Below are 10,124 nucleotides of genomic sequence, written 5' to 3' on the forward strand. Positions count from 1 at the left end.
ATGTACAAATGTTCTTGTCATTATTCCCTAAAGAGCACATATAACAATTCTGCACACAGCATTTGCATTGTATTACCTATTACAGGTAATCTAGACAATTTAAAGTGTACAGGAAATTATTTTTAAAAATAAAAAATAAATAAAGTGTACAAGAGAATCTGTGCAGGTTATCAGCAACGACCCACCCATGTGAGTTATTTGCTGAGGGGTCCCGGGACCAATCCCCAGAGGTTACTGAGGGGTGATTCTGCGGAGGCCCAATGCCACAAAATCATGTAGTGCTGGCAAAGGGTGCAAACTTGAGGCTGACAGCCTCCAGGGTCATTCAGCCCGACAACCTCAAAAGTGGCACCATGTGAGCCTGAGAAGATGTGAGCTCTTTCTGGACAGGGAACTCGTAAGCAGCAGTCTCCCTGAGATTGGAGTGCCAGTACTTGTTAAGTGTGTGTGTGTGTGTGTGTGTGTGTGTGTGTGTGTGTGGTGTGTGTGTGTCTGTCTGTCTGTCTGTCTGTCTGTGTGTCTGTGTGTGTGACTGTCTGTGTGTCTGTCTCTCTCTCTCTCTCTCTCTCTCTCTCTCTCTCTCTCTCTCTGTTTTCTAAGCATACAGGCTCTCTGGGGCTCCCCCTGGCTTCAGGAAGGGGATACCTAGCGAGACAGGGAGCTGAGTCTCCAGTTCGAGCTGCACTTTTCAGCTGCATAACCTCAGGCAGACTGCTCACAGCCCCCCTCGACCGGGGTGTTCTTCCCTCTGCAGAACTGGAGGCCTCCGTATGCGTATAAACCTCTCAGCATATGGAAAGTCTCATTTTGTTTATTATCGCACTTTGTCATCCTTACCGTTTTGCTATTTTTGCTATAATTACGGGTACCTGACCTTCTGTTTCTCTCCTCCACCCACCTCCAACAGTTCTTTGATCTGCTCCACCCCCACCCATTCCTCAGATGGTGGGAACCTAGCTCATTGCTCTGTAACGCCAGTTGTGACGGATACTTTCAGAGGGAAAAGTTAGCAGAGCTGCGGGGCAGCTCTGCGAGTCAAACAATTCAGTTAACTGCTTGGTGGGTGAAGACCCCAGGGAATCCCTAGGTGATTTAAGCGGGAAAATATATTTCATTTTTGTCTCTTTTTTTTTTGTTTTTGGGAAAATATATTTCAGGGAAAATCCCTCTATAATTTTAGCTTTTGGAGTCCTGTACTTTGTAGAGTTCAAAAAATAAGTAATATGTGAAAGAATTCTTTCTTCTAATTAATTGAGAGGAAAAGGTAATGAAAATATAGATAAATACCATAATGAAGAGAAAAGCTAAATGCTCCTACGTTCCATCCACACAGACCCAGCCCTCCTGTTCAGCCCTACCTTGCTCCCCGTTTGTTAGACAGCAGTTGTGCTAGAGGTTACCTCACAGCTGGACTCCGGTCCCTGCTCTGCCTGTGGATAGCGGCCTCTTAAGTTCTCAGAGCCTCAGTTTTCTCCATTGCAGAATGAAGATGAAAACAATATCTATACTAGCTGAAGTTATATTAATTATTGCTTTAATAAAAGAAAGCATCTAATTTACAGGGTGGAAATAAGGCCTAAAGTGACTCAACAGTGTCAGCTCTCACCAGCATGCTGTAGTGCTGTTGGCAACATGCCTTCTCCCTCCACTGGGCAACAGTGGCATTAAATCATTTGCCACAACCTCCATATGGAAGGCTTGTCCCTCAGTTTTGCCATAAAGTTCCCAGTGGAAGAATCCAGAATGTCACTATTATCCATAATGCTGAATGAACATAGTAAGGGGTAAATGTTGGTGGTCAGCCATATTTATTTCCTCAGGTGTGATTTCAGGTAGAACTGCAGGGGTTTTAAGAGGAGGTGCAAGTGTTGCTGCCTGAGAACTAGAGATGGTCCTGCTGTGGCCAAAGCTTTTCTGGCCCCAGACCTTGCTGTCTCATTTAGTTGAGCCCCTGCCTTCCCTGTGAGGAATGACTGCGAGGAAGGGGATCAGTGTTGGCTGCCAACAGCTAGCTTTAGTCGGTCCTGGGTGGAGCTACCCATGAGCAGCGGCAATGCTGGTGATACTGGCAATGGGAAGAAAGGGGGCCTGCCTGATGCATGTCCCCTCATCTTCCATCCACAGCAGAGACATGGAAAAGATCCTTCTGGAGGTGTCGCATGAATCAGGACAGAGCAGGGCAAGAGGCAGCTCTCACTGTGACAGCCCCTCGCCACAAGAAGGTGTGTAGATCACCTATGTGGAGGTGCATGCCTGCAGGGACCACAGCTCTCAGTCAGCAGAAGCTATAGAAGGGGAGAAGGAAGAGGCTTCAAAGAAAAGCACAAGGGCCAGAGAGATAGCTCAGTGAACTAAGCACCTGCTTAGGCAAGCGCAGGAGTGATGGTATCTGTTTGATCGGGGTTCAATATCCAGCACCACGAATTGTGCCAGCCCTATCCCCGGGCACGCTGAGCTGGCCACCGAGATGGGTCATGGTGGCATATGATTATAATCCCAGCGCTGGGGAGGCTGAAAACAGGAGGAACACTATGAGTCCGAACTGCGTAGTGAGACCCTGTACCAAATACATTAAAGAGGGGCCAGAGACAGAGACAGAGAGAAGTGCACACTGGGTATCCAACTGGTCTAGCAGAGCCAAAAACATTCCACCCAAGGAGTTCCACTTCAGACACCTGAAATGCTTTGGGTCTCTGAGCATGAGGACAAGCAGGGCCACGAGGAAAGGGCTTCTCATCCACAGAGTTTCTGAAGGTGTCATCCGTCTCTCTTCCTCTCCCACATTTTGGCATTGGGGCTAGTCATCTACACCAGAAAACGACTGAGAGCACCTTCTGCCAGCACCTGCCGAGGACGGGAGAGCTGCTGGAGACGCGTGGCCTGTGAGGTGGTGTACCTACCATCATGTAGTCTATCTGAACCTGAAACCATCGCAAGCATGACCCAACCTGCTACCCTGTTCGTACACAATCCCAGCAACTCTCCAATCAGTATTTTATTCAAATTGTGATGAAGCATTTTACTAACTTTATTCCCTTTTTGGCCTATAAGACACTTCAGAATTTCCTAACAATTTACCATTGTTTAGAAATTTGCAAGGGCTTCTTTTCCTCAACTGCCACCAGCAGATTATCATTTTGTTAACAATGCTGTCATTTCCTGTTCGCACCGGGAGTTAGACTGTGCCATCCATGGCGGAAATTTTGCTCCAGCAGGGAAGCCACCATCTCTCAAAGCAAAATCAGTTTAGCATAAACTTTGTTTTCTAACACAAGGACAAGCCTCTTTGAGCCTGTACTTACAGTTATTAAAGAGAAAAAAAAAATTCAAAAGACAAAAAAAAATCCTAGGCAATAAAAAGTTATTTAAAAACATGAGCGAGCAGGTGCATACTTTTGATGCCTACTACAAGCCGCCCTCCAGGAAGACTGTACGGGGTTGCTTTCCCACCATCAGGGAGAGTGATGTTTCCCTGTACCTGCACCATGACAGTTTTTATCATTTTCGTCTATCTCGCAGCAATTATTCTTGAGCAAGGGAATTTGTTGCTGAGAAATTGAGAACTCCCCGAGGAGAGGGCGGGGGGTAGTCCTTCAGCTCCACGTATCTCTCATGCCCAGTACACACTCTAGCCATGGTAGACATTCAGGACATATCTGAACTGAGTCTTAGAAACCATAAACAACCTTTCCAGCATCTTGCGTGGCCAATTCTTACTAAACACAAAACCCAACAACTAAGGATTGGTACCTGGGTGAAATTCAGAGACTCCACACCTAGGAAGGCAAAAGCAACGTCTAGTAGTACTGTCATGATAGTTGGCTATTAATTAGCCAAGTGATAAATTCTGAGATCAGCCTGGGCCGGGCTGCTTATCTACCAACATATTTGCATATAACTCAAGATCCTCTCGGGTTTCAAATACTCAAGGGAGCTCTGAGGCATAAGGGCTGGGTTTCGCACTGTCACCCTTCTGGCAGTGATCCAGGGCTTGTCATTTCACCCTTTTGGGCTTGGTTTCCCAATCTTCAGTGGAGAACATAATAGTGTTTCCACTGAGGTATGTGGCTATCGCAGAACTCTGCTTCCCACTTCTGGCATTTGTTGACAGCTTTATTACACCTCGGACCTGTGCGGGGGACATGGGCATGGTGGACGGGAGCTAGACTACCTGGGTTCCGGGTCCCTGCTCTGTCACATTCTTGTGATGTGGACTTGGGCGATAATACCTGCCTCAGAAAGCTCTGGGAGGGTTCAGTACACTGCGATACACCTGTGCCAAGTATTCAGGACAGTTCTCAGTGCATGGTAAATGCCAAGTACCAGCATTGCTTATCCTACTTAGAGCTCACAGGAACCCAGAGCAGTAGCTATTTATTGCTTACTCTATTTTATTTATTTATTATTTTTTAATGTATGTGGTACAGGGTCTCTCTACACTGCTTGGGCTCATAGTGATCCTCTTGTTTCAGCCTCCCCAGTGCTGGGATTACAGGTGTGCGCTCCCATGCCCAGTCTCGGTGGCCTGCTCTGCTTGCCTGGGCAAGATGTAGTACTGGGATTCGAACTCCAGTTCCTGTGTTTGCCTAAGCAGGTACTTAGTCTGTTGAGCTATCTCTGTGGCCCAGTTTACTCTATTTTAAAGATAGGGAAATGGGGTATAGAGAAGTTACATAGCAGGGAAGGAGAAAGCTAAGATTTGGCTCCAAATCTGCCCAATTCAGGGTTATTTTCATAAATCCAATATACTGAAACTGGAAAACAGATTATCTAATCCAGTTCTCTCACCTGCCCCACTAGGAAATCAGAAAGGGCCCAGTAACTTGCCTAGGGACACACACCAAGTGAGGATCAGGACAGTGCCTGGGCTCCAGACCCTAGTGCCCCTAGGGGCCTTTTGCTCCCTGCCTTAGCTCCCCTGCAGCAGATATGAGCCCAGGGGCTTGTGGCTGCTTGAGCAAAAAGTGCCTCCAGTGAGGCACCAGGAGGAGGCATTGTTTTCCTTGGCCGCTCCAATTATTCCTTTTGTCTACTAATTCCAGCCTTGAGTCCCCTCCCAGGGGGCTGTCGTCATCCACCATGTCCTGCCTGGACTTGTGCTTTCTGCAGCTCCCCTGGGTGCCAAGGCAGGTGACTCCAGTGGTGGCGGCTGCTCCAGCCCCCAGCTCGTCCCGCACTTCAGATTCACACTGGGCAGGGTGAGCTGGACTCAGAGGCCCTGGGAGGAAGGGTCCCGCCCCACCTCGTCCTTCTCAGCCTCACCACTTGTGCATTGTTCCTCAGCTCTCTTGGCCAAGTCGTACGCTTTATTTAACTCAATATAGGAAAACATCATTTCAGTGTGTAGTGAATATAAATAATGGATGAGATCGTTTATAATATTCTGCACAGGTCTCAAATCTCAATATTTTACACTTAAAATGCATTTCCATACAATGCTGTATTTTCAGGGGACAGAAGAAAAAAATAGAAACAACCAAAGCATCCACCCTTTGATGAACAGATAAACGAAAGGCTATGTGTCTGTAACAGAATATGCCTTAAACATGAAAATACAGCATTAATTTCATGTTTAAGTAACTGTAGATGAGACAGAAACTGGATTAATGGTTGCCAGGGGCTTGAAGTAGGAGAGAATATTTAATGTCTGAGCCACAGGCATGAGTTTCTTTGAGGGCTGATAAAATGTTCTGGAATTGCGTATGGGTGATGGTGGTACAACCTCGTTAGTATCTAAAAGCCATTGACTCACACTTTAAAAGTTGGTGTGAAGGGCCGGTGAGATAGCTCAGCAGACCAAAGTGCCTGCCTGCTTAGGCAAGCTTAGGCAATCACAGGGACTGTGGTTCAATCCCTGGCACCACATGCCGTTTCAGCCCCACCCCCAGGGCAGGCTGAGCCAGCCAGTGTCCCAACATAGTGGCTACACCTGTAACCCCAGTGCTGGGGAGGCTGACAGCAGGAAGATCACTATGAATCCAAGCTGCGTAGTGAGACCCTATAATAAGCAAATACATCGAAAATAAATAGAAATTTAAAAAATCAAAATTGATGTGACTTCTATCTCAAGAAAATATAGCAATAAAAGAAAAATAAAAGGCAGTTCCACCAAAACCATGAAGTTTGGCTTAATAGGAAAATATGTTATACTGATTTGGTTTCTAAGTGCACATGTAAATTCATTAAAATTAAATAAAATTTGGAATTTGCTTCAGCCACTGCCACAGCCGTATCTGAAGTACAGCAGCCCCATGTGGCCGTGGCTACTGCATTGGACCTCATAGCCCTGAGGCCTCCCTACCCCTGGTTACCAGATGAGGTTCTGAGTGCCACCCTCGGCAGCTCACTCCCAAAGGACCTGGACACAGTGGGTACTGGGACCCGGGAGGGTTGAAGGAAGCTGGCACACACCCTTTCCCACGGTGCCCAGGCATATCATTTCTATCATTTCTATCCTACAGGTGCGAAAGTCCACACAAATGTCAAAACCAGCAGTGATCTTCAAGGTAACCATTTTTTTAAAGAAAACGTGCCAAAAGTACCATTGACTCTTGGCGAGGTGCAGCTCTGTGGGCTTTCACCCCCATTAAAGTCCTCGAACAATCCCATCGTCCCCCCAAGTCCTCTGCGCTGGCCAGTTTAGAGCTTTCAGTGCTTGCTAGCTCACCAGGCTCTTGCTCTGCACTGCCAAGGACACCCTCCCTTGATTGCCCTCAGCGCCCGGGCAGCGAGGATCCAGCTTCCCTTTGGCTAAGGCTGTGCAGCCCTTAGTGACAGAGCTGGGATGTGACCCCAGATGCCCCAGCCTCACAACCCGCATTTTGACCTTTTGCCACATAAGATTCTTCCATTCACAGATGCCCACCGTGGGCTTGGTGTTCCTTTACCCACCATGTGCAGCCCTATTCCATGAACAAATGGCCTGCCCCTTCCTTTCCACACACTATAGCTTCTGCTCTGGTGCTGAGCACCCTTCCCGAGTGGTGTGAAAATCCAGCCCGTCTCACAGCTGCCCTTGGCTCGCTTTCCCTCGGAGAACCAGGCCTGACTGCTTTCACCAAGAGACCTGGGAAGCCTCTCCTAAGGCCTTGTCAGCAGCCAGCTGAGGGCAGGTCCCCTCTGTCACCAGCCCGCCTCCTCACACAAGCCTTTAATTCTCCACACAAGCCTTCTGGGGCTGGGCACAATCTCCTGGGTGGTGGCCTCTCTCTGCGGCTTTGGGCCTCTCATCCAGGGGAGCATGCAAGCTGTCACAGGCCACAGAGGGCAAGAGGGAAGCACAGAGCCCATGCTAGGAGCCATCCGTGGGACTCTACTAGAGGGTTTCAAAATCAGTCTGCGCTCCGTCAGTGGCCTGAAGTGTTCTGCTCCCAAATGACAGATTGTCATCTTTTAGGTCTTTCAAATCTTTCTACAAATCCCTCTTCCTCTTTCACAAAGGAGGTGATGCCAAGACTTTCCAGGCTTGGTCTTTGGTGAGGAGGGAGTCAGTTGTTTTTGATGAAGCCAAAAAGATTTGGCAATAGAAGCCTCAGTGGGCTGGTGAGATGGCTCAGTGGTCTAAAGCACCTACTTAGAACAAGCTTAGCAAAGCACAGGGACCCCGGTTCAATCCCCCAGCACCACATATAAATAAATAAATTAAAAAAAAAAAAAATAGAAGCCTCAGTACCTAGGCCTCGTTTGCTCCTTGCTACTGCTGAGGAACCAACACACAGATCCAGAAGCCTGGGGGAAGAGAGGCTGCCTCCACATTCCAAGCCCCAGTCCCCTCAACCTGGGTTTAATAAACTGTCAATTTTATAAAGAAACTCCTTCTCATCCTCAGCCTTTCCAGATAAAGAGAAGGTGAAGGGAAAGCAAATATTTTACGGCTGCTGAAGACAGCCACTCCTTGCCCTGCGTGCTTCTGTGACAGCCCTCATTAGGGAAAGAAGCCAGGCCCAGAAGAAGTGCCGCGGTGTCCAACACCAATGACGAATGATAATTTCTCTTTAGCTTCACCTCCCCAGGGCTTAGGGGAGATGGGCCCGAAATGGAAAGGAAGGCCCAGGCCAAGTTTGGCACTGCTGTCTAGAGCGCTAGGTCTGAATCGTCCAGACAGTTCATGCGCCAAGTTTAGGTTTGCATTTGCCAGGGATATCCCGGGGTTTACTGTTACTCATTTATCTTTTTATTTCAAAATGTAATGTAGGTTTGCTGCAGATTCTTTTTTTTTTTAAATTTTTTTAAAATTTTATTTATTTATATGTGTGTGTGTGTGTGTGTGTGTGTGTGTGGCCAGCTCAGCCCACCAGGGGGCGGGGCTGGCTGGCATGTGGTGCTGGGGGATTGAACCCCGGACCCTGTGCTTTGCTAAGCTTGTTCTAAGTAGGTGCTTTAGACCACAGAGCCATCCCACCAGCCTTTTTTTTTTTTTTTTCCGGTACCAGGGATTGAACTCAGAACCCCACACTTGCCAGGCAACATTTTTTTAAATTACCAAAAGCAATTCCACAACTGAAAATTTAAAAGCCACATAGACTTTTCTAGTGCCACTCGCACTTTTCAGTGCTAATATTTTAAAATCTTCTGAACTATTTTTCTGTCCACAAGCAGATTATTTTCCCCTCACCAATGTGGAACCACAGACAAGATACTGTTTTAGGAACTTGGTTTGTTCAAAAAAAATCACATCAGCCATTATTTGTTGTTCGTTTCAGCGGCCCTATCAATCGTTCTTAGGCACACCAAGTAAATTATTAATACAACCAGAAATGATCCCACCCCCCGCCTCCTGGGAGATGAACATGATTAAGCACAGCAACTTCGGGGTGGCTTATTAAGGAGATAAACTCCTCCATCTTTCCTCGTTAAACGTGGCTGTTAAACAGTCCAGGCCCGAGATGAAAGCGAAGTGGCCGGGCTGAGTCAGCACTCGGGCTCTGAGCGCTTGCCACCTGTTTTATTAAGCGTTTCAGTGTGTCAAACGCCGAAGAAGAATGAAAAGAAAGGAGTTTTCGTGGACTGGAAGGCTATCCCTTCCCCTCCAAGCCCTCCCTCCATCTGCCTCCGCTGGAGACTGAGGAAAAGGGGCTTCTGGGAAAGCAACCACACAGAAAGACTTCAGAAAATCCACCAGAAGCAACAGATGAAAATACAGCTGAGCGCCAGGAGTGTAGCTCAGTGGTAGAGTTTGCCTTGTATGCCCGAGCCCCTAGATTCCCTCTTCCTGTCACACAGAGAAGTATACACACACACACACACCTACACATACACACACACACACACACACACACATTGGCTGTCTTTGAAGGCAAATTCATCTATCTCTGTTAAAATGCTGGCATAAAATCTCGAAGTTTCTTGCGAGTTATGGGCCTTGCGTTTGCCCTCTGGGAACAGGAAATGGCAAGCTCAGAGGCCTGGGTAGGTAAGAGCCCCCTTGCGCAGCCTGAGCAAAAGAACGCACCTCACAGTTCCATTTCTCCACCTGCCCCTTCTCCTTCCGGTGAAGAAACCCAGCTGTCTGGCCCCATGGCAGACTTTGCAAGACTATAAATGACCTATAAAAGTCCTAAAACAGAATACTAAGGAAGGAGGAAACACTCATTAAGGAAATCCTCAATGTCGTCCGCCTGCTCATTAATCTGAAGCGCATAATAACAGCCAAAGTGGAGAAGCTTATAAATTAGCCAGTGAAGCCCCAGCATGGTTGGGGGTGGGCCTGGCTGAGAGGAGCCCAGGGTTCAGGGTTCATCGCAGGGGTTAATGGAGTCCTGGCGGGCTCTGGCATTGCCCAATGCCAGGCGCAGTGGGGCCTTCCTGCCCCACGGCGAGAGGTGAGTCAATTGCAGGGAGGTGACCGCCACACAGTCACCCACAAGTCACAGTGATAAGTGCTCTGGGTCCAAGGGAAGTGGGTCTGGGGCCTGTCACTCCACGCTTTGTGTTGAAGATGTGCTCCCAGAGGAGCAGACAGCTGTCCCTCCTCTCTTTCTCCTTATTGCATTCTTCCCCTCCCAGAAAACACCTTATTGGAAAGAAAGGGGAAACAAGAGCAGGACTCCCTGTCTTCTAGAACTTTCCCTCCAGGAGCAAGTGACTGATGCCGTACATGCAGTCAGAGAGAAGCTAGGGAACAG

The 10,124-nt window shown here is 47.9% G+C and overlaps 1 pseudogene; it reads left to right on the forward strand.

Moving 5' to 3' along the window:
- The first annotated feature begins 1,933 nt into the window (after nucleotides 1-1,933).
- Nucleotides 1,934-6,394, forward strand: LOC101560244 (annotated as a pseudogene).
- The last annotated feature ends 3,730 nt before the right edge of the window (nucleotides 6,395-10,124 follow it).

This window comes from Octodon degus, unplaced genomic scaffold (genome assembly GCF_000260255.1).
Source record: "Octodon degus isolate 3935 unplaced genomic scaffold, OctDeg1.0 scaffold00092, whole genome shotgun sequence".
Lineage (NCBI taxonomy): Eukaryota > Metazoa > Chordata > Mammalia > Rodentia > Octodontidae > Octodon > Octodon degus.